This window comes from Miscanthus floridulus, chromosome 15 (genome assembly GCF_019320115.1).
Source record: "Miscanthus floridulus cultivar M001 chromosome 15, ASM1932011v1, whole genome shotgun sequence".
In the NCBI taxonomy this organism is placed as follows: Eukaryota; Viridiplantae; Streptophyta; class Magnoliopsida; order Poales; family Poaceae; genus Miscanthus; species Miscanthus floridulus.
The window spans coordinates 82,054,056-82,073,023 of record NC_089594.1 but is presented as its reverse complement, the minus strand read 5'-3'; the positions used below and the strand labels follow the sequence as shown (position 1 = coordinate 82,073,023).

Sequence of the window (18,968 nt, the reverse complement as noted above, 5' to 3'; positions counted from 1 at the left end):
GGGGCCGCTGTCGCCGCGCCCCTGCGGCGCAAGGGGGGAGGGGGCATGAGGCAGGAGAGGCGTGGAGGATGAGGAGGGCGGCTGCTGCGTTCGTTGGCCCGCTCGTGTCAGCCGCCATCTCCCTGGCCGCTGCTCGCGTCGGGAGGGGGAGAGAGCGTAGAGGAGAGAAAGAGAGGGGAGGAGAAGAGAAGCTTCCTGAAGAAGAATATATTGTTCGACTATGCTAGGGGGTTGCCTAGGTGGGAGGGATAGGTGGTCCGACTGTGCTCCATAATATATAATCAGAGTCATTTGTAGGGGCGGCTCTAAAGACAGCCGCCCCTACTAATGCATTTATAGGGGCGATTTCTGATTCAGCCGCCCCTACAAATATTTCCACATATTTTTTAATATTACTTCTGCATATTTTTTATAAATGTGTAAATGTATATATAAATGTAATAAAAATAATTTGCTATATTTTCCCATACACATAAAAAATTACTTGCCTATATATATAGATATAATGATCCATTTTATTTTGTAAAATAAAAAATATATTTAAAATTTTTACAATTTGAATTAGTGAACTTTGAATTGAATTTTAAGACAAAAAATGATCTAAAATGAAAATGTTGTAAACATCAAAGTTGTCGAACTCGTCAAGATGTACAACTTATATTTTGGTCATCTTTTCATTGGACAAAATATGAAAAGTTCAAATTTTGAATTTCAATAAATGACAACTTCAAACAAGATTTTGAAAACTTAAAATGATTTCAAATAAGAAAGTCATGAATATAAAAGTTGTTGAACACATCACTATCTACAACTTTTATTTTGGTCATCTTTTCATTTGACAAAATTTGAATAGTTCAAATTTTGAATTTCAATAAATGACAACTTCAAACAAGATTTTGAAACCTTAAATGATTTCAACTACAAAAGTCGTGAACATAAAGGTTGTTGAACTCATCACTATCTACAACTTTTATTTTGGTCACTTCTTTCATTTAACAAAGTGTTAGTAAACATTGTTCACAAATTCACATATCACTCATAGTTTCATGAACTATATGAGAGACGTTAATTTATGAACAATGTTTACTATCACTTTGTTAGATGAAGAAATAACCAAAATAAAAGTTGTAGATCTTGATGAGTTATACATCTTTGGTATTCATCACTTTTTCAGCTGAATTCATTTGGTGTCTCAAAATCTTGTTAGAACTTGTCATTTTTTTAAATTTGAATTGCTCAAATTTTGTCAAACGAAAAGAATGACCAAATCAACACAGTAACTTGGTAGGGCATGATTTTAGAAAATTTTAGGAAAAAAATCATCACATTTGGAGTTAGTATGAGGGAGAAAGACTAGTTACAAATTTTACCCAGAGATTAAAAAGAAAAAATCACAACTGTTCATGATGATCAATGATGAACAAGTGTGATTTCTTTTTTTAATCTGTGGTTGAAACTTGTAACTAGTTTTTCTCCCTCATACTAACTCCAAATGTGATGGTTTTTTTCTTAAAATTTTCTAAAATCATGCTCTATCATTTTAGTCTATTCATCTATCTTTGTCTCTAATTTTGGACAAGTCAGGTTTTGAATTTCAGAAATTGACAACTTCAAACCTGATTTTCAACCAGTATATGATTTCAGCTGTAAAGGTGATGAATATAAAAGTTGTTGAACACATCACTATCTACAACTTTTATTTTGGTCATCTTTTCATTTGACAAAATTTGAACAATTCAAATTTTGCATTTCAATAAATGGTAACCTCAAACAAGATTTTAAAACCTTAAATGATTTCGACTACAAAAGTCGTGAACATAAAAGTTGTTGAACTCATCACTATCTACAACTTTTATTTTGGTCACTTCTTTCATTTGATAAAGTGTTAGTAAACATTGTTCATAAATTCACATATCACTCATAGTTTCATGAACTATATGAGAGACACGTTGATTTGTGAACAATATTTACTGTCACTTTGTTAGATGAAGAAATAACCAAAATAAAAGTTGTAGATCTTGATGAGTTATATACATCTTTGGTATTCATCACTTTTTCAGCTGAAATCATTTGGTGTTTCAACATCTTATTAGAACTTGTCATTTTTTTAAATTTGAAAATTTGAATTGCTCAAACTTTGTCAAACGAAAAGAATGACCAAATCAACACAGTAACTTGATAGGGCATGATTTTAGAAAATTTTAGAAAAAAAGCATCACATTTGGAGTTAGTATGAGGGAGAAAGACTAGTTACAAATTTTACCTAGAGATTAAAAAGAAAAATCATAACTGTTCATGATGATCAATGATGAACAAGTATGATTTGTAGGGGCGGCTGGTGATTGAGCCGCCCCTACAAATCGCAACACCGGGGGCGGCTGGTGAGTGAGCCGCCCCTACAAATCGACCCATTTGTAGGGGCGGCTCGTATCATCAACTGTCCCTACTGTGCCATTTGTAGGGACAGCTGGTGAGTGGGTCCCGAGCATGCCCACTGTAGGGGCGGCTCCATCACCAGCTGCCCCTACAAAAAAAATTGCCCCATTGCTATAAACGTTTTTTGTAGTAGTGGGAGCCTTAGTTGAATCATGATTTTGAAAATGTAGGTCTTCAATACTTGCACGGATTTGCCGTATGCCGACGTGGATGGGTACATGGAGTAGCAGATAGAGGACATGTCCAGGGTACAGCCAGCACATGACTTCTTCAATAAATAGTTAGCAATCTGCAATCTGCTGGGAGTGGGTTAATTTCTCTGAAATCTTGTAAGGATTATTATTCAGCCAACTGCTAAGCAATGTAGTAGATTTTTATGTTAATTCAGTAGGTTGCTATCACTACGTCAGATATGGTTTTTAGGGGCGGCTAATAAGCATTTGTAGGGGCGGTTCGGCCAGCCGCCCCTACCATACCGTCTCTACAGATCTTGCATTTGTAGGGGTGGTTCCCAGTCCACCCCTACAAATCGATTTGTAGGGGCGGTTGGTACTGTAGCCGCCCCTATAAATCAATTTATAGGGGCGGTCTGGAAACACCAGCCGCCCCTATAAATCGATTTATGGGGGCGGCTACAGTACCAACTGCCCCTACAAATCATTTTTCCGCCAAAAAAAATTTAAATTTACAATTCAAATTCAACCTAGAGAACCATGTGAAACATCCATGCCAAGAATTAATGTTGGTATTTGAGTCACAACTAGTATCATTTGAGTCACAACTAGTATCAATTGATGGAACACAGCAGTGCAAGTCTAATTTAGATACAATTGTAGCTTCATTTGGAAAGTCCATCATTTTAGCTTCCCTAAACCACTTGTCCACCCTAACAAGTTCAAACCCCCTAACCTCACATAGTCACACTGACCAATATGACCACGATCAGGATAGAAAGTGTTATTGATAGCTTATACAATATGTTCCAAGCAAGACCAAATGACAATGCAATTTTCTTCCTAAATTCCTTCTAGTCATTGAATTGATGCTTCAACAAAGTACAAATATATCTTAGAAAGAAATTAATGAATGGGATTTAAAAGAAAAAAAATAAGCTGGACGGTGTGCACAATGATGTTGTATTTCAAATTAAGCACAGTGAACAACGGAATCATATACATTCCTCTGTCGAAACACATGCATTTTCTTATAAGCTCCAAACATGTTTAAAAACATTAAAGTAAGACATTACCTAACATAATTAAGGGTACCAAAGCCACCCAAAGTGCTCCAGATCAGAATTGGAGATCACAAAGGGCCTAAATAGGGCCTGCATATTAAATAAGCTACATATAAGTTTAACCACAGAGAAAAAAGAAGTTGATACACAAAATACGAAACATGTAACTAACCATAAGCAGCTTATTCAGATGCAGTCCACCTTACAAGATGCCTCATTGGCTGAAGTTCATCTCTGAGTATCTGCAACACAAGAGCATAACATGCATAAGATTGCGTAACAAATACAAGTGATTTGCAAGTCAAAAATGTTGAAAAGGATCTTACCTCCTAGGCTTGTTCTGGCGCTGATCAAGCTCCTCATTGCCAATATCTGCAGTTCAAGTTTTTCAAACAATTAGTGAAGCAGCTTAAAATTGTAGCATGAGCTAAAACTATTTTCAATGCATAACAAAGACGTAGGTAGAACTCACCATTTCGAGGAGGAGATTTAGACCCTCTATTAGCACTAGTTTCCCTGTAAGAATAATAGACTCAGAATCCTTTGTCAAGACAAAAGTTTGTGGATAATGTAATAAAAACATGGTACAATCAGACAATAGAGCAAGAGGAGGAAAATGTATAAGCACTGCAAACAGTTTCGTCCTAAAGTATGTGCATTGCTGAAGAACTATTCAATATAGATACAGGAGAATGTGTTTCAAGTCCTAGGCATCCCCGTCACCGTGGCAAAATCAGGGAGAGAAAGGTAGGCCAAGTGGCAGCAATATACCCATCCCAGGCATCTATACTATTTAAGTGCATGAAAGTGAAAGCATTGCTACCAAGTGAAGGAAATAAACATTTTTAGGCCAAATGAAAAGTAATGGGAAACTAGACGGACATAATCACAGGATTTTGATGCAAATACTGTTGTCGCTTCTCCATTTTAGTGTCTTATTAGGGAACCCATGCAGTTAAGTGTTACTTTCAACAAACATGAATATACAACAGCAATATAGCACTAGACACAATCAAATATAAGACAACAACATGTCAATACAACTGAAACACTAGTAATAGCAAGACATAATGAACATACCATGCCATTTCGTTGTTTCCCATTCCCATCTGCTATTGAGCTACATAGCCAGGGAGGGCCCCGTCCCAGGATCCCCGGCAATAAAAACCGGACACCACTACCGGGAGCATGTGTGTTTGGGGGGGACCAAATATGTGTTTCATGGCTTAGTTTTAAGGCCTAGTTTATGATCTCAGATTGCACAGGATTAAAGCACAAGGTGAAAATGGAGTTCTTGAAGCAGTAAAGCCAACATTTATGAGAAGAGTATATCATAACATACATGTGCTGCAAAACTAATGACAGCCAAATAGAGAAGTGACTACAAGGGCATGCTACATTGCTTAGAACTGTGATGTAATTCGTTACTCACATACTCAACAAATGCTTAGAGGATACCCACTGATAACATCAGAACACAACAACCATATATATATCTATGGTTTAGGATCATGCTAATAAAATGGAAAAAATATAGAAAATACTTTACAACCAGATAATGCAGTACCTGTCCAAGAATTACTAGTGACTAAAGCTTGAAATGTGGCCACAAATATTTAGCTGCTCAGCATCAAGAATGCAAGGTTAAATTGCAGTAAGTAATCAATTTATTGTAACTTACTGATCAGCTCTTGAAAATAAAAAACCAACCAGTCAGCTCCGCAGGTTGCCGAGCCTGCAAGGACACGGCAAATTAATGTAACTGTATACATTTTTTATTTTTGTACAGTATTATAGATAAAATTGTACACTGATATATCAGAGAAATCTTGTATCATTAATCTGAATACACTTTGCTAGTTATTTCTTTCACTGAAATATTTACTAAAGAACAACTGCGAGATGTCAATAGCCTCAAATCAATTTTTTTGATAGGCCTTAAGCAAAATTAACTCTTTGACCCACTCAGTGTTACATCCTGGAATATTTTAGAAGATACAACATAGAAAATAGAACTTGTTTAGAAGTGAACTTGTTTAAAAGTGCAATGCAATACAACATAGAAGATACCTCCTAGAATATTTTAGATACAGGAGGCAGGCCACCATTAATCCTAGAGAGGAGCCTGAACATCCTTGAAAGATCTTCAACCTACAGTAACGAATATACCATAAAAATTTCAGTAAGATTATACCCCTATCAACTCCTGGCATATATAGGCATGTGATTCTATCTATCAAACTTTTTCATCACAAAGCAGTATATGTAAGACGGTGCATATTAAGCCACTAGGGTTCGGATTAGCATGTAGGAGGAGAATTTGCAAATCACGGCCAAATTGAAACTTCCCCCAAATCCCCGAAACCCTAGATCATGATTTTTGCCCTTTTACCCCAAATTTCAAAATGGAAACCCTAATTTCTACTAAGTTTGGGCCTTGGGACCTCTTACCTTAGCTCGGCGTCGTCACTGCCATCATGCTTGGGCATGGCGATGCCTCTGACGTGTCCTCACCCCGACACCACCACCGCGCATCAGGACCCGTCGTGCCACCGCCGTGGATGAAGAACACGGCTCGCTGCGATGCCCGTTACAGACCGCGCCACCTCGCCGGATTGCGCGAAGGAGGCCACCGAGGCGACGGCCATGATTCACCGCCGCTGGCTCTGCGGAAGAAGCCCCACCAGGATCGATCTGTGAGGGAGAGGGAGAGGGTGAGGGTGAGGGAGAGTTAGGAAGAGGGAGACAGGGTCCGCCAGCCACTCACCTAGGAGATGAAGCTCCACCTTCAGAGCTGCGGCTATGGGCAGATTTGGGCCGTCGTCGAGCAAGGGGAGGAGATCCGGAGGCTAGAGATCCAGAGCGCCATCGTTGCGGACGGGGAAGGAGCTGCGCTCTTCGCGCATGGTTGACGAGGTCACGAATAGCGGAGCAAACCACGAGCGCGACGGGCATCGCGACGGGGGAGGAGGTGGCCACGGGCGGAGCGCAGTTGCGAGAGAGAGAGAGGACGGGGGCGGCGGATGGACGGAAGGGAACACTGGAAGAGTCGAGACGGAGAGAGAGAGAGAGAGAGAGAGAGAGAGAGAGAGAGAGAGAGAGAGAGAGGAGGGCAGCAGATATTTTGGGTGACTCGGTACTGTACGTAGGGCATTTGTAGGGGCGGCTCAATCACCAGCCGCCCCTACAAATAACAATACCGGGGGCGGCTGGTGAGTAAGCCACCGCTACAAATCTGACCCATTTGTAGGGGCGGCTCAATCACCAGCGCGGGAGCACACCTAGGACATGCTAGGAGTTTGACAGGTTATGATTGAAGTAGATTGCTTAGTTTAGTGTGTGAGCGATTTTTATTTCTTGCTAAGATTGTAACTGTGAAAGAATTAATGAAGGAATTAATAAAGAAGTATTTATGTCAATCTCTCCCGTCCCTCTCTGTTATCGAACCCCATGCCGTAACACCTTTGGTATCAGCTTCTAGCAGGATCCTAGCTTCTACCACCACCGCCGCCGTGCGAAGCGACGAAGAAGGCGACCATTATGGCCATCATAGACGCCCACGCCGTTGCCATCCATCAGGTTCATCTATCGTCCCCAACTTTGCATAAGGACAGTGGCAACAATGACACACACTGCTTCATGGAGTGTCACCACAATGACAGGATGCCACGGCTTCAAAAGATGGACTTTCCCATGTATGACGGCTCCGGATAACCACTACTGTTCCTTCAATCTCGTTGGCCCTGCCCAAATCTGATATATGCACGTCTGCTTGGCACCGCGTCTCCAAGCCCCTAAACCTCTGTTTCGGATATCGAACTCCAATCCGCTTGACGTGTTGGTGGCCTGCCATGGCAAGGGTACAGAGTATGAAGAGCGCCCCCCTGACCCCACTTGCTGGGTCCACTGCTTGCGTTGATTTTTTGTTTCATTTGTTTGACTATTCTTCTTTGTTAAAATGGCTATTCATCTTTGCTAAAAATATTTATGCCACATGGGTAGTGACTAGAAAACAAAATTATGCAACACTAAATTGTGCTAATTGTAAACTGCAACGACAACAACAGCAGCACATACTTGGAACAAAGTTCAGTTCGTGTTTCAGTTCAGACATGCAATTCAGTTCACTGCATCGGTTCTCAGCAACATAACTGAACAGGAGACATAACATTTTTTTTTGTGTGCATTTTGATGGCTAGTCTCATGCCTAGTCTTGTTTAGTCCATACTTATGATGGCCAGCCAAGACAAGAGTTTGCTGTTTGCTGCTGCTGCTGCAGATCGTTTGCAGCAAATTAACATGTTGATGAATGATGATGACTACATTGATAATTATTTTTATTCCACAGTAGCAAAACCTATCCGGACTCACGATAAATCACATATAGTGATATCGGTTCTGTTGACACTCAAAAGTGTCTCAACATGTAAATTGGACTATGTCATTAAGTTCCTAGCATCCAAGGGATGCTGGAAAATATTTGGTGCAATATAAATAACAAAGAAACAAGCAAAAAAGAAGGTGGACAGCGCCTGGTCCGAGAAAGTCGGCTCAGCCGGCTCGCCTGCCCAGAGTCGGCTTAGCCGACTCACCCAGTCGGCTAAGCTGACTGCCCCTATGGCAAATTCACACTAGACTACATATATAGTGACATCATTTCAGCAGCCCCTTCTGCATTTCCTTGAACTCACATGACATTGGCAGTGTGGCACTAAGCTAGCAAACAAAACTGTGATGCTTAATGCATGAAGGTTTTGGATGAGTACAGTCATGATAAACTGATGATGCATGGACAGTTTTGGATGACTCCCACCAACGGTTTGCATACGTCCAACTTACAAGCTTTGATGTCTATTATATATAGTCCCATCTTTATGACTCTTATTTATAGAGAAATGTTGGCAGACTGCCGGGGAGGGCTATGGAATATTGGAGGAAACCAGAATACTATTGTGAGCCACTAACTTGGTGAAGCACAAACATCGGGGAGACTGGATTCATAAACAATCAATAGCACACCCAAAGGAGAGTTTATAAGCAGTCACCTATGTTCTTTTGAGTACCTGGATGATTGGGTCTTCCATATGTGCAAGAGTGCGGATGTATTTCGCAAGGCTTCTATCTGTAACACGATGAAACATTAAGGTGCAGATGAAAAGAATAACACCAAGAAGAAAATATACACAATAATCCAACAAATCAAAAAACAAGGATAATGAAATTAATACTATTGTGATTATAATAATATATGCGGAAATATATACTAGGGCTACCTTTCCTGGCTTCAAGATCAATCAAGCAACCAAAGATTTTTCATATCCAGCATCTTGTGTTGTAGCTACATCAGCTTCATTCTGAGTTCTAATCAGATCCTCATTTTCCTTCGAAGCATTTGCAACGCCTAGCAATATTCTCTTGCAGCAACAGCCAAAGAAAAATACTATTGTAAGCCACTAACTTGGTGAACCACCAACATTGAGTGGCATTCTATTCTTTATGGACTAAATATCTATGATATTCCATCCTTAATGTGGTGAACCACCAACATTGAATGACATGCCATTCCCTATGATGTTCCATTATTATTGTGGTGAACCATAAACATTATATTGACTGACATTCCATTCTCTACCAACACAATTCCTACAATATTCCATCCTTAATGGGGAAAAACAGTAAACAACTGCATTTGACTAAGTACTATCTTGTCTGAACCTTCGATTAGCCGTAGAGCCTCTGGCTTCAAACCTTCATAAGTCAAGTTCTGCCTTGTTTGAACCTTCGATTTCCCTTGGAGCAGTCTTGGCTCTAACCTTTATGAAAATCCTAATCATATACTACATACCCAATCGTATGTGGGTATAGTGATAGTGGCATAGCTAGTATATCACAATATGTTTATAACTAAGAATAAATGATAATCCATCTTTCCATAATAAATGTTTTTGTCTTTTCTTTGTAAGATAAAGAATCAGATAGATATGGCAAATAATTTTTTCAAGTGTCGTTTCCCTTTATTCTTTATTTCGATCTTTCATAAAAAACAATGGATTTAGTTCATATTCATGAAGACCTAGTTTTTTTAAGCCGACCTCGATTTGAACCAGCGTATGGACTTTGTCTTTGGCCGCAAACACCTCCCCCAAGTGGTCATCTACTCACTCGAATTCCTACCATGTGTCAGATGCCTGCACACTTGAATCCCTACCACGTCGGACACTACTACATAAACCTTTTGGAGGGGCGGCTCCAGGTGATTTGTAGGGGCGGTTTAGCCAGCCGCCCCTACCATACCGTCTCTACAAATCATGCATTTGTAGGGGCGGTTCTTAGACCGCCCTTACAAATTGATTTGTAGGAGCGCATCAGCCGCCTCTACAAAACAGATTTGTAGGGGCGTCTGTAGTACCAGCCGCCCCTATAATACCTGTTTGTAGGGGCGGTTCAGTCTAGAACCGCCCCTACAATACATTTTTACGCTAAAAAATTTAAATTTATAATTCAAATTCGATACACACACACACACACACACACACACACACACACACACACACACACACACATATATATATATATATATATATATATATATATATATATATATATATATATATATAACTACTATCCTGTAGCTGGCTACAGAATAACTTATTCTATAGCCACTTTGAGTTACGATAATTACTATGTTATTTTACGAGATTATAGTAACTCCTTACTAAGTGGTTTAATATAACGTTATGGTAAATATCCCCATGTGTTATAGTAACCCAACTATCGTAAATATGTATTTATATTATGGTAAATTAGTATATAAAATTATAGTAAATGGAGGTGGCTACATAATAACTTATTTTGTAGCCGGCTACTGAATAGCCTCTCCCTATATATATATATATATATATATATATATATATATATATATATATATATATATATATATATATATATATATATATATATATATATATATATATATATATATATATATATATATGTGTGTGTGTGTGTGTGTGTGTGTGTGTGTGTGTAGATCGAATTTGAATTATAAATTTAAATTTTTTATAATTCAAATCTGACCACAAGCACAAGAGCACGAGGTGTTGGTCCTGAGGATTTCTACCAAAGTATACGAACATATAAGCTAATGAGGATTGTCGATATGTATACGTCTTGAGAATCGATATGAAGTAATTGGGCTCGTGCACACTCACACTGGACAGCTCATGCACACCTGCAAAAATATAATTAACTGATTAACTTTACTTGTTAGTAAACACACCTCCAAAGTAACTGGGCTCGTAACACAAGTTAGTAAACTGTGGGTATATAACTAAAGAGAGCCTAAACAAAATCTTAAAAAAAATAAGATAGTAACATATGGAGCTAAAGTGTTGTTCCCAAATTCACAAAAACTTGGGCACTGTTAATGAGTTCCAAGTTATTTGAAGCCGCAATTGAGAAGAAACAGAAGTAAATAAAATGTGGGTATACAACTAAAGCCCTCAGTGTGTGTGCCTAGCTGCATCTAAAAAAAATGTGGGGCAGAGCGCTAATTGATAGAACAAATGGCCTAGTTATGGAACTATAAAATTCAGCTCTGGATCATGTACCCCTAAATTCCTTGATCTACATCATTTTTGGATAGGAAGCAGAAATAGTGATCAGAATTATGAGATATGCAAGCAAATAAAAGACCTCCAATTTTACAACCAAAGACACATATATTGGAGTAAATAAAAAAAACATAAAGAAAATTAACCTTTGGACAGCCGGTTACTAGGCGACATCTGCTATCAGCTAAAGAAAGCCTCAAGCCGTGTGCAACCTCCAATTTGGCAGATACATAAGACACATGCACGAGAGAAGTTAGTTGCCAAAAAAAGAGCTCTTCCATAACTTCACAAAATCTACCTGCAGAAGCCTGGAGCAGTAGAGAAGAATGACAGATAAACTATTACACCTGTAAGTGACGTGAAAATCAACAAACTCATATGTAACATAAGCAAGAATAAAACTGAGAAATAAAACTAAATCATGTAATTGTTAATACAGGAAGTACAATCTTTAGTTGCTGAACTGCAGCATAACCAAAACCTGGCCGTCTCAAACGTCCTGGATAAATTTGCCGACCACTGGACTGAGCATCTTAACAAATATTTGTCTGAACTTTCAGTACATATATGCACTATATGACATTTCATGCCACCGACCAGCATTATTAGTAGCCCATTTGGTAATGGTAAGCCTTAGATCTAGGTCCATCTTAGAGTTCAATGTTGCAATGCGCCATGGATGCAGCCTATTATTAGTAGCACATTTACAAAGACCAGTAAGAACTGCCTAGTTTCAGCTGAAATTTTCTACCAAAAATATCTCCAATAATATGGTATCTAAAAAATATGTGATATTCAAATGCACACATGAAGCACCCTTTATTTACACAATACTACTATAGATCTTTCTCTCCATACAAAGAAAAAGGAAGTTGCATCTAGCGTTCTAATCAATATTCCAAGTTAAACAAAGATAGCAAGTTGTAAATCCCAAAAATAATATAACCAGATTGCTTGCAATTTAATAGCGCAACAGTTTGCAGAAACATGAGTAAGATGAAGAGGGAAATTACTACTTACTTTCGTAGGCCTCTTTGTACATATCGACAACTTTTGATCCAATTCCTTTTCTGTAGTACTCCCAATCAATGGGCTGGGGTTCCTGCAAAATAATTGAAGAAATACCGAGAAGACCACCCCAGAAGGCCAAAAATTCATAAGAGATGGCACATGATTTCAATGTTGCCAAGAGCATACAAGTATCAAACAAACTCAATGCACGACTACAATGAAGTAGGACTACAGAGCATTTAACAAATAAGAGGACTATTTGCTTAATAAGGTCCATGCTGCTTGTCTTCTTAAACTGGCAAGCAAATGCTGCTTGCCAATGTGTAATATAAATCTCTGCCGTGCTGTTGATGGACATCAAAACAATATATAATCATTTATACCAATTGATTACATGCATTAGAAGCAAATCAGCCATTGACATGTACCATTTTTTTTTCTGTTGGTACTTATAACAAGCATACTGAGATACAATTATTGAAAGCAAAACAGAATCAGAAGCTATTTGGGCAGCCTTAGTGCAAAATGGAAATTTTACCCAGAACATACTACATTCGGCATTGTCTGATTCAAGTGAAATAAGTTCATCTGCCATGTATGTGCTGATGGTAAAATAATTTAATACATGTCGTCGATTACCTCAGCTTCCTTAAATGAGACCAAGCATGCCATGACTGCAGCAGCTGCTTCTTGGTCAAAGCCATATATTAGTTCCTACATAATGAGGAAAAAAAGCAGGCGATACCTGTCGACAAATTAAGCAAAAAAATGATTGTGATTACCAAAGTAAAGAAATGTAGACTAAAACCTGACTGCACAGCACCCGAACCAGCACACCACCAGAATCCGCAATCAAAATTATTTGGCAGCTGGTAGCATGGGAAAGTTATCCCTTTCATGAACTCCACAATATTAGCAAGGCAAAACTGATAAATTTACCTCTGTTTAAATAGCTGGTCATATAACTTTGAATGTTAGCTATGGAATCATTTCAGGCTACACAACACAAAAAAATAAGAAGCATCCTTGTAGATCGGTAACAGAACGGGGGAGAACAGTAGATGTAGGGCGAAATCGACCTTGCCACCATGCATATGCCCCACATCGAGAGAGAGAGAGAGAGAGAGAGAGGGAGGGGGATGAGCGGTCGTTGGGGGTGCAGCAGCCGCCAGCCCACAGGTGGGGCAACTACAGGGGCCCTACCGCACCAGAGGCAGGCCACCGCGGTGGGATCCGCCGGTGCAGCACCACATCCGGAGAGAGAGATTGAGACAGAGGGAGAGGCAGAGGCAGAGGCAGAGGAAGAGACAGGCACCTAGGGTTTCATGGAGCAGACGAGATGTCGCATCGGGGGCAACCGAGCCAGCGACCATCGATAGGCGCCGTGCCCGGGGACGGCAGCCGTTGGGGCCCCTGCAGCCAGGGGCGGCCACCAACCGCCCACTGCACCGGTGACTTGGCCGGGGCCACCGTTGCCGTGCCCCTGCGGCGCAAGGGGGGAGGGCGCGCGAGGGGGGAGAGGCGTGGAGGAAGAGGAGGGCGGTTGCAGCGTCCGTTGACCCACTCGTGCCAGCCGCCATTGCCCTGGACACTGCTCACGTCGGGAGGGGGAGAGAGCATAGAGGAGAGAAAGAGAGTCGAGGGGAAGAGAAGCTTCGTGAAGGAGAATATATTTTTCGACTGTGCTAGGGGTTGCCTAGGTGGGAGGGATAGGTGGGCCGACTTTGCTCCATAATATATACTCAGAGTCATTTGTAGGGCGGCTCTAAAGACACTCGCCCCTACAAATGCATTTATAGGGGGCGGTTTCTGATTCAGCCGCCCCTACAAATATTTCCACATTTTTAAATATTACTTCTGCATATTTTTTATAAATGTGTAAATGTATATATAAATGTAATAAAAATAATTTGCTATACTTTCCCGTACACATAAAAAATTACTTGCTTATATATATAGATATAATGATACATTTTATTTTGTAAAATAAAAAAATATTTAAAAAATTTAAAATTTGAATTTGTGAACTTCGAATTGAATTTTAAGACAAAAAATGATCTAAAATGAAAATGTTGTAAACATCAAAGTTGTAGAACTCATCAAGATGTACAACTTATATTTTGGTCATCTTTTTATTTGACAAAATTTGAAAAGTTCAAATTTTAAATTTCAATAAATGACAACTTCAAACAAGATGTTGAAAACTTAAATGATTTCAAATAAGAAAGTCATGAATACAAAAGTTGTTGAACACATCACTATCTACAACTTTTATTTTAGTCATCTTTTCATTTGACAAAATTTGAACAATTTAAATTTTGAATTTCAATAAATGGCAACTTCAAACAAGATTTTGAAACCTTAAATGATTTCAACTACAAAAGTTGTGAACAAAAAAGTTGTTGAACTCATCACTATCTACAACTTTTATTTTGGTCACTTCTTTTATTTGATAAAGTGTTAGTAAACATTGTTCACAAATTCACATATCACTCATAGTTTCATGAACTATACGAGAGACGTTGATTTGTGAACAATGTTTACTATCACTTTGTTAGATGAAGAAATAATCAAAATAAAAGTTGTAGATCTTGATGAGTTATACATCTTTGGTATTTATCACATTTTCAGCTGAAATCATTTGGTGTTTCAAAATCTTGTTAGAACTTGTAATTTTTTTTAAATTTGAAAATTTGAATTGCTCAAACTTTGTCAAACGAAAAGAATGACCAAATCAACACAATAACTTGATAGGGCATGATTTTAGAAAATTTAAGGAAAAAAATCATCATATTTGGAGTTAGTATGAGGGAGAAAGGCTAGTTATAAATTTTATCTAGAGATTAAAAAGAAAAACCATAACTGTTCATGATGATCAATGATGAACAGGTCTGATTTCTTTTTTTAATCTGTGGTTGAAACTTGTAAATAGTTTTTATCCCTCATACTAACTCCAAATGTGATGGTTTTTTCCTAAAATTTTCTAAAATCATGCTCTATCATTTTAGTCAGGTCATCTATCTTTGTCACTAATTTTGGACAAGTCAAATTTTGAATTTCAGAAAATGACAACTTCAAACCTGATTTTCAACCACTATATGATTTCAGCCGTAAAGATGATGAATATAAAAGTTGTTGAACACATCACTATCTACAACTTTTATTTTGTTCATCTTTTCATTTGACAAAATTTGAACAATTCAAATTTTGAATTTTAATAAATGGCAACTTCAAACAAGATTTTGAAACCTTAAATGATTTCGACTACAAAAGTCGTGAACATAAAAGTTGTTGAACTCATCACTATCTACAACTTTTATTTTGGTCACTTCTTTCATTTAACAAAGTGTTAGTAAACATTGTTCACAAATTCATATATCATTCATAGATTCATGAACTATATGAGAGACACGTTGATTTATGAACAATGTTTACTATCACTTTGTCAGATGAAGAAATAACCAAAATAAAAGTTGTAGATCTTGATGAGTTATATACATCTTTGGTATTCATCACTTTTTCAGCTAAAATCATTTGGTGACATCTTGTTAGAACTTTTCATTTTTTTGAAATTTGAAAATTTAAATTGCTCAAACTTTGTCAAACGAAAAGAATGACCAAATCAACACAGTAACTTGATAGGGCATGATTTTAGAAAATTTTAGAAAAAAAGCATCACATTTGGAGTTAGTATGAGGGAGAAAGACTAGTTACAAATTTTACCCAGAGATTAAAAAGAAAAACCACAACTGTTCATGATGATCAATGATGAACAAGTATGATTTGTAGAGGCGGCTGGTGATTAAGCCGCCCCTATAAATCGCAACACCGGGGGCAGCTGGTGAGTGAGCCGCCCCTACAAATCGATCGATTTGTAAGGGTGGCTTGTATCATCAACCGTCCCTACTGTGCCATTTGTAGGGGCGGCTGGTGAGTGGGTCCCGAGCATGCCCACTATAGGGGCGGCTCCATCACCAGCCACCCCTACAAAAATATTGCCCCGTTGCTACAAACATTTTTTGTAGTAGTGGGAGCCTCAGTTGAATCATGATTTCGAAAATGTAGGTCTTCAATACTTGCACGGATTTGCCGTATGCCGACGTGGACGGGTACATGGAGTAGCAGATAGAGGACATGTCCAGGGTACACCCAGCGCATGACTTCTTCAATAAATAGTTAGCAATCTGCAATCTGCTGGGAGTGGGTTAATTTCTCTGAAATCTTGTAAGGATTATTATTCAGCCAACTGCTAAGCAATGTAGTAGATTTTTATGTTAATTCAGTAGGTAGCTATGATTATTTCAACATATTAGCTGTATGCTCCATGAGCAGAGGGATTTGATCCAGGTGGGTGATAGATTGTAAGGATTATTATTCGTTGCGGACGGGGAAGGAGCTGCGCTCTTCGCGCATGGTTGACGAGGTCACGAACAGCAGAGCAAACCACGAGCGCGACGGGCATCGCGACGGGGGAGGAGGTGGCCACGGGCGGAGTGCAGTTGCGAGAGAGAGAGAGGACGGGGGCGGCGGATGGACAGAAGGGAACACTGGAAGAGTCGAGACAGAGAGAGAGAGAGAGGAGGGCAGTAGATATTTTGGGTGACTCGGTACTGTACGTAGGGCATTTGTAGGTGCGGCTCAATCACCAGCCGCCCCTACAAATAACAATACCGGGGGCGGCTGGTGAGTGAGCCGCCGCTACAAATCCGATCCATTTGTAGGGGCGGCTCGTATCACCAGCCGCCCCTACTGTTCCATTTGTAGGGGCGGCTGGTCCAGTGGGTCTCCAGCACTCCACTGTAGGGGCGGCTCCATCACCAGCCGCCCCTACAAAAAATTTATCCCGTTGCTACAAACCATTTTTCACGTAGTGTATGATTATTTCAACATATTAGCTGTATGCTCCATGAGCAGAGGGATTTGATCCAGGTGGGTGATAGATTGGCATAACCGCATATGAACTACTAGCTAGTTTATTTTCCAGCTAATTAATCCCATGTTTTGAACTCAGGACTGCACATTCCCTCTTCGTACAGGAGTGCAGCCAACAGCCTGCTGTACGCTGACGTGTCTGGGTACACGGAGGCGCAGATGGAGGAGTACCAGCGGGAGCTCCAACGCCGGAGCATGGAGTTCTTCGGTAAATGAAATAAGTAGGTGCCAGTCCGCTGTCTGTTGCTAGTGGATTGAGTTGCCTGGGATCCTGTAGATTTGTGTATTATCCCACCAACTGGTGGCAATCTAGTAGATTTGTGTATCAATTCAGTAAGTACTCATCCGTATGCAGCTAGGAATGTTTCTGTTAAAAGAGAACCTATGTACGTTTCAACTTAGCTTTATTTTCCATTAGCAGAGGGATCTCACTTGATTTTAATCGTTTTAGGATCCTTTGGGTCACCGGAGTTAGGGTAGAGTTTCAGTTCAGACATGCACTTCAGCACCTGAGGAGTAAACGCCACAAGTGTACATTTTGATACTGCCAACTTCTGGCCAGATGCATAGTCCAGTTCAGTTCAGTTCATCTTTAATAGCTATCATATCCAAGATGAGAATTTGCTGCCGCCAGAGCCATAGAAAGTTGCATATAGTGGTACAACTTTTCATGCTAGGGGTGGCAAATCTAAACTGACGACATTGGCAGTGTGGCAAATTCACACTAGAGTACATATATAATAGCGCCATCACTTCAGCAGCCCATTCTGCATTTCCTTGAGCTCACATGATATTGGCAGTGTGGCACTAAGCAAACAAGACTCTGATGTTTAATGCATGAAGGTTTTTGAGTACAGTCATGATAAACCAATGATGCATGGACAATTTTGGATGACTCGCACCAACGGTTTGCATACGTCCAAATTTACAAGCTTTGGTGTCTATTATATATAATCCTATCTTCATGACTATTATATAGTTGTTATAGATATATGTTGGCAGACTGGTAGGGAGAGCTATGAAATATTGGAGGAAACAAGAATACTATTGTGAGCCACTAACTTGGTGAAGCACAAACATTGGTTGATTTACCATTCTCTGTCAACTAAATTCCTACATCATTCCATCCTTAACTATGGTAAATCGTGTTACGCGGGGTAAAATGGTCATTCTCTATCATCTAAATTTCTAAGGTATTCCATCATTAATGATTCCAAAACGTGTCATATGGGGAAAAAACTATATCTGGTGACACAAGTGCAACACAAAGATGCGTGTCGTATGTGCGACCAGCGCGGGAGCACACCTAGGACATGCTAGGAGTTTGACAAGGTTATGATTGAAGTAGATTGCTTAGTTTAGTGTGTGAGGGATTTTTATTTCTTGCTAAGATTGTAACTGTGAAAGAATTAATGAAGGAATTAATAAAGAAGTATTTATGTCAATCTCTCCCGTCCCTCTCTGTTATCGAACCCCATGCCGTAACACCTTTGGTATCAGCTTCTAGCAGGATCCTAGCTTCTACCACCACCGCCGTGCGAAGCGACGAAGAAGGCGACCATTATGGTCATCATAGACGCCCACGCCGTTGCCATCCATCAGGTTCATCTATCGTCCCCAACTTTGCATAAGGACAGTGGCAAAAATGACACACACTGCTTCATGGAGTGTCACCACAATGACAGGATGCCACGGCTTCAAAAGATGGACTTTCCCATGTATGACGGCTCCGGATAACC

The 18,968-nt window shown here is 39.5% G+C and overlaps 1 pseudogene; it reads right to left on the bottom strand.

Annotated features, from left to right (window-relative positions):
- Nucleotides 1–3,678: 3,678 nt before the first annotated feature.
- On the bottom strand, nt 3,679–4,863 carry LOC136507778 (uncharacterized; annotated as a pseudogene).
- Between the last annotated feature and the right edge of the window lie 14,105 nt (nt 4,864–18,968).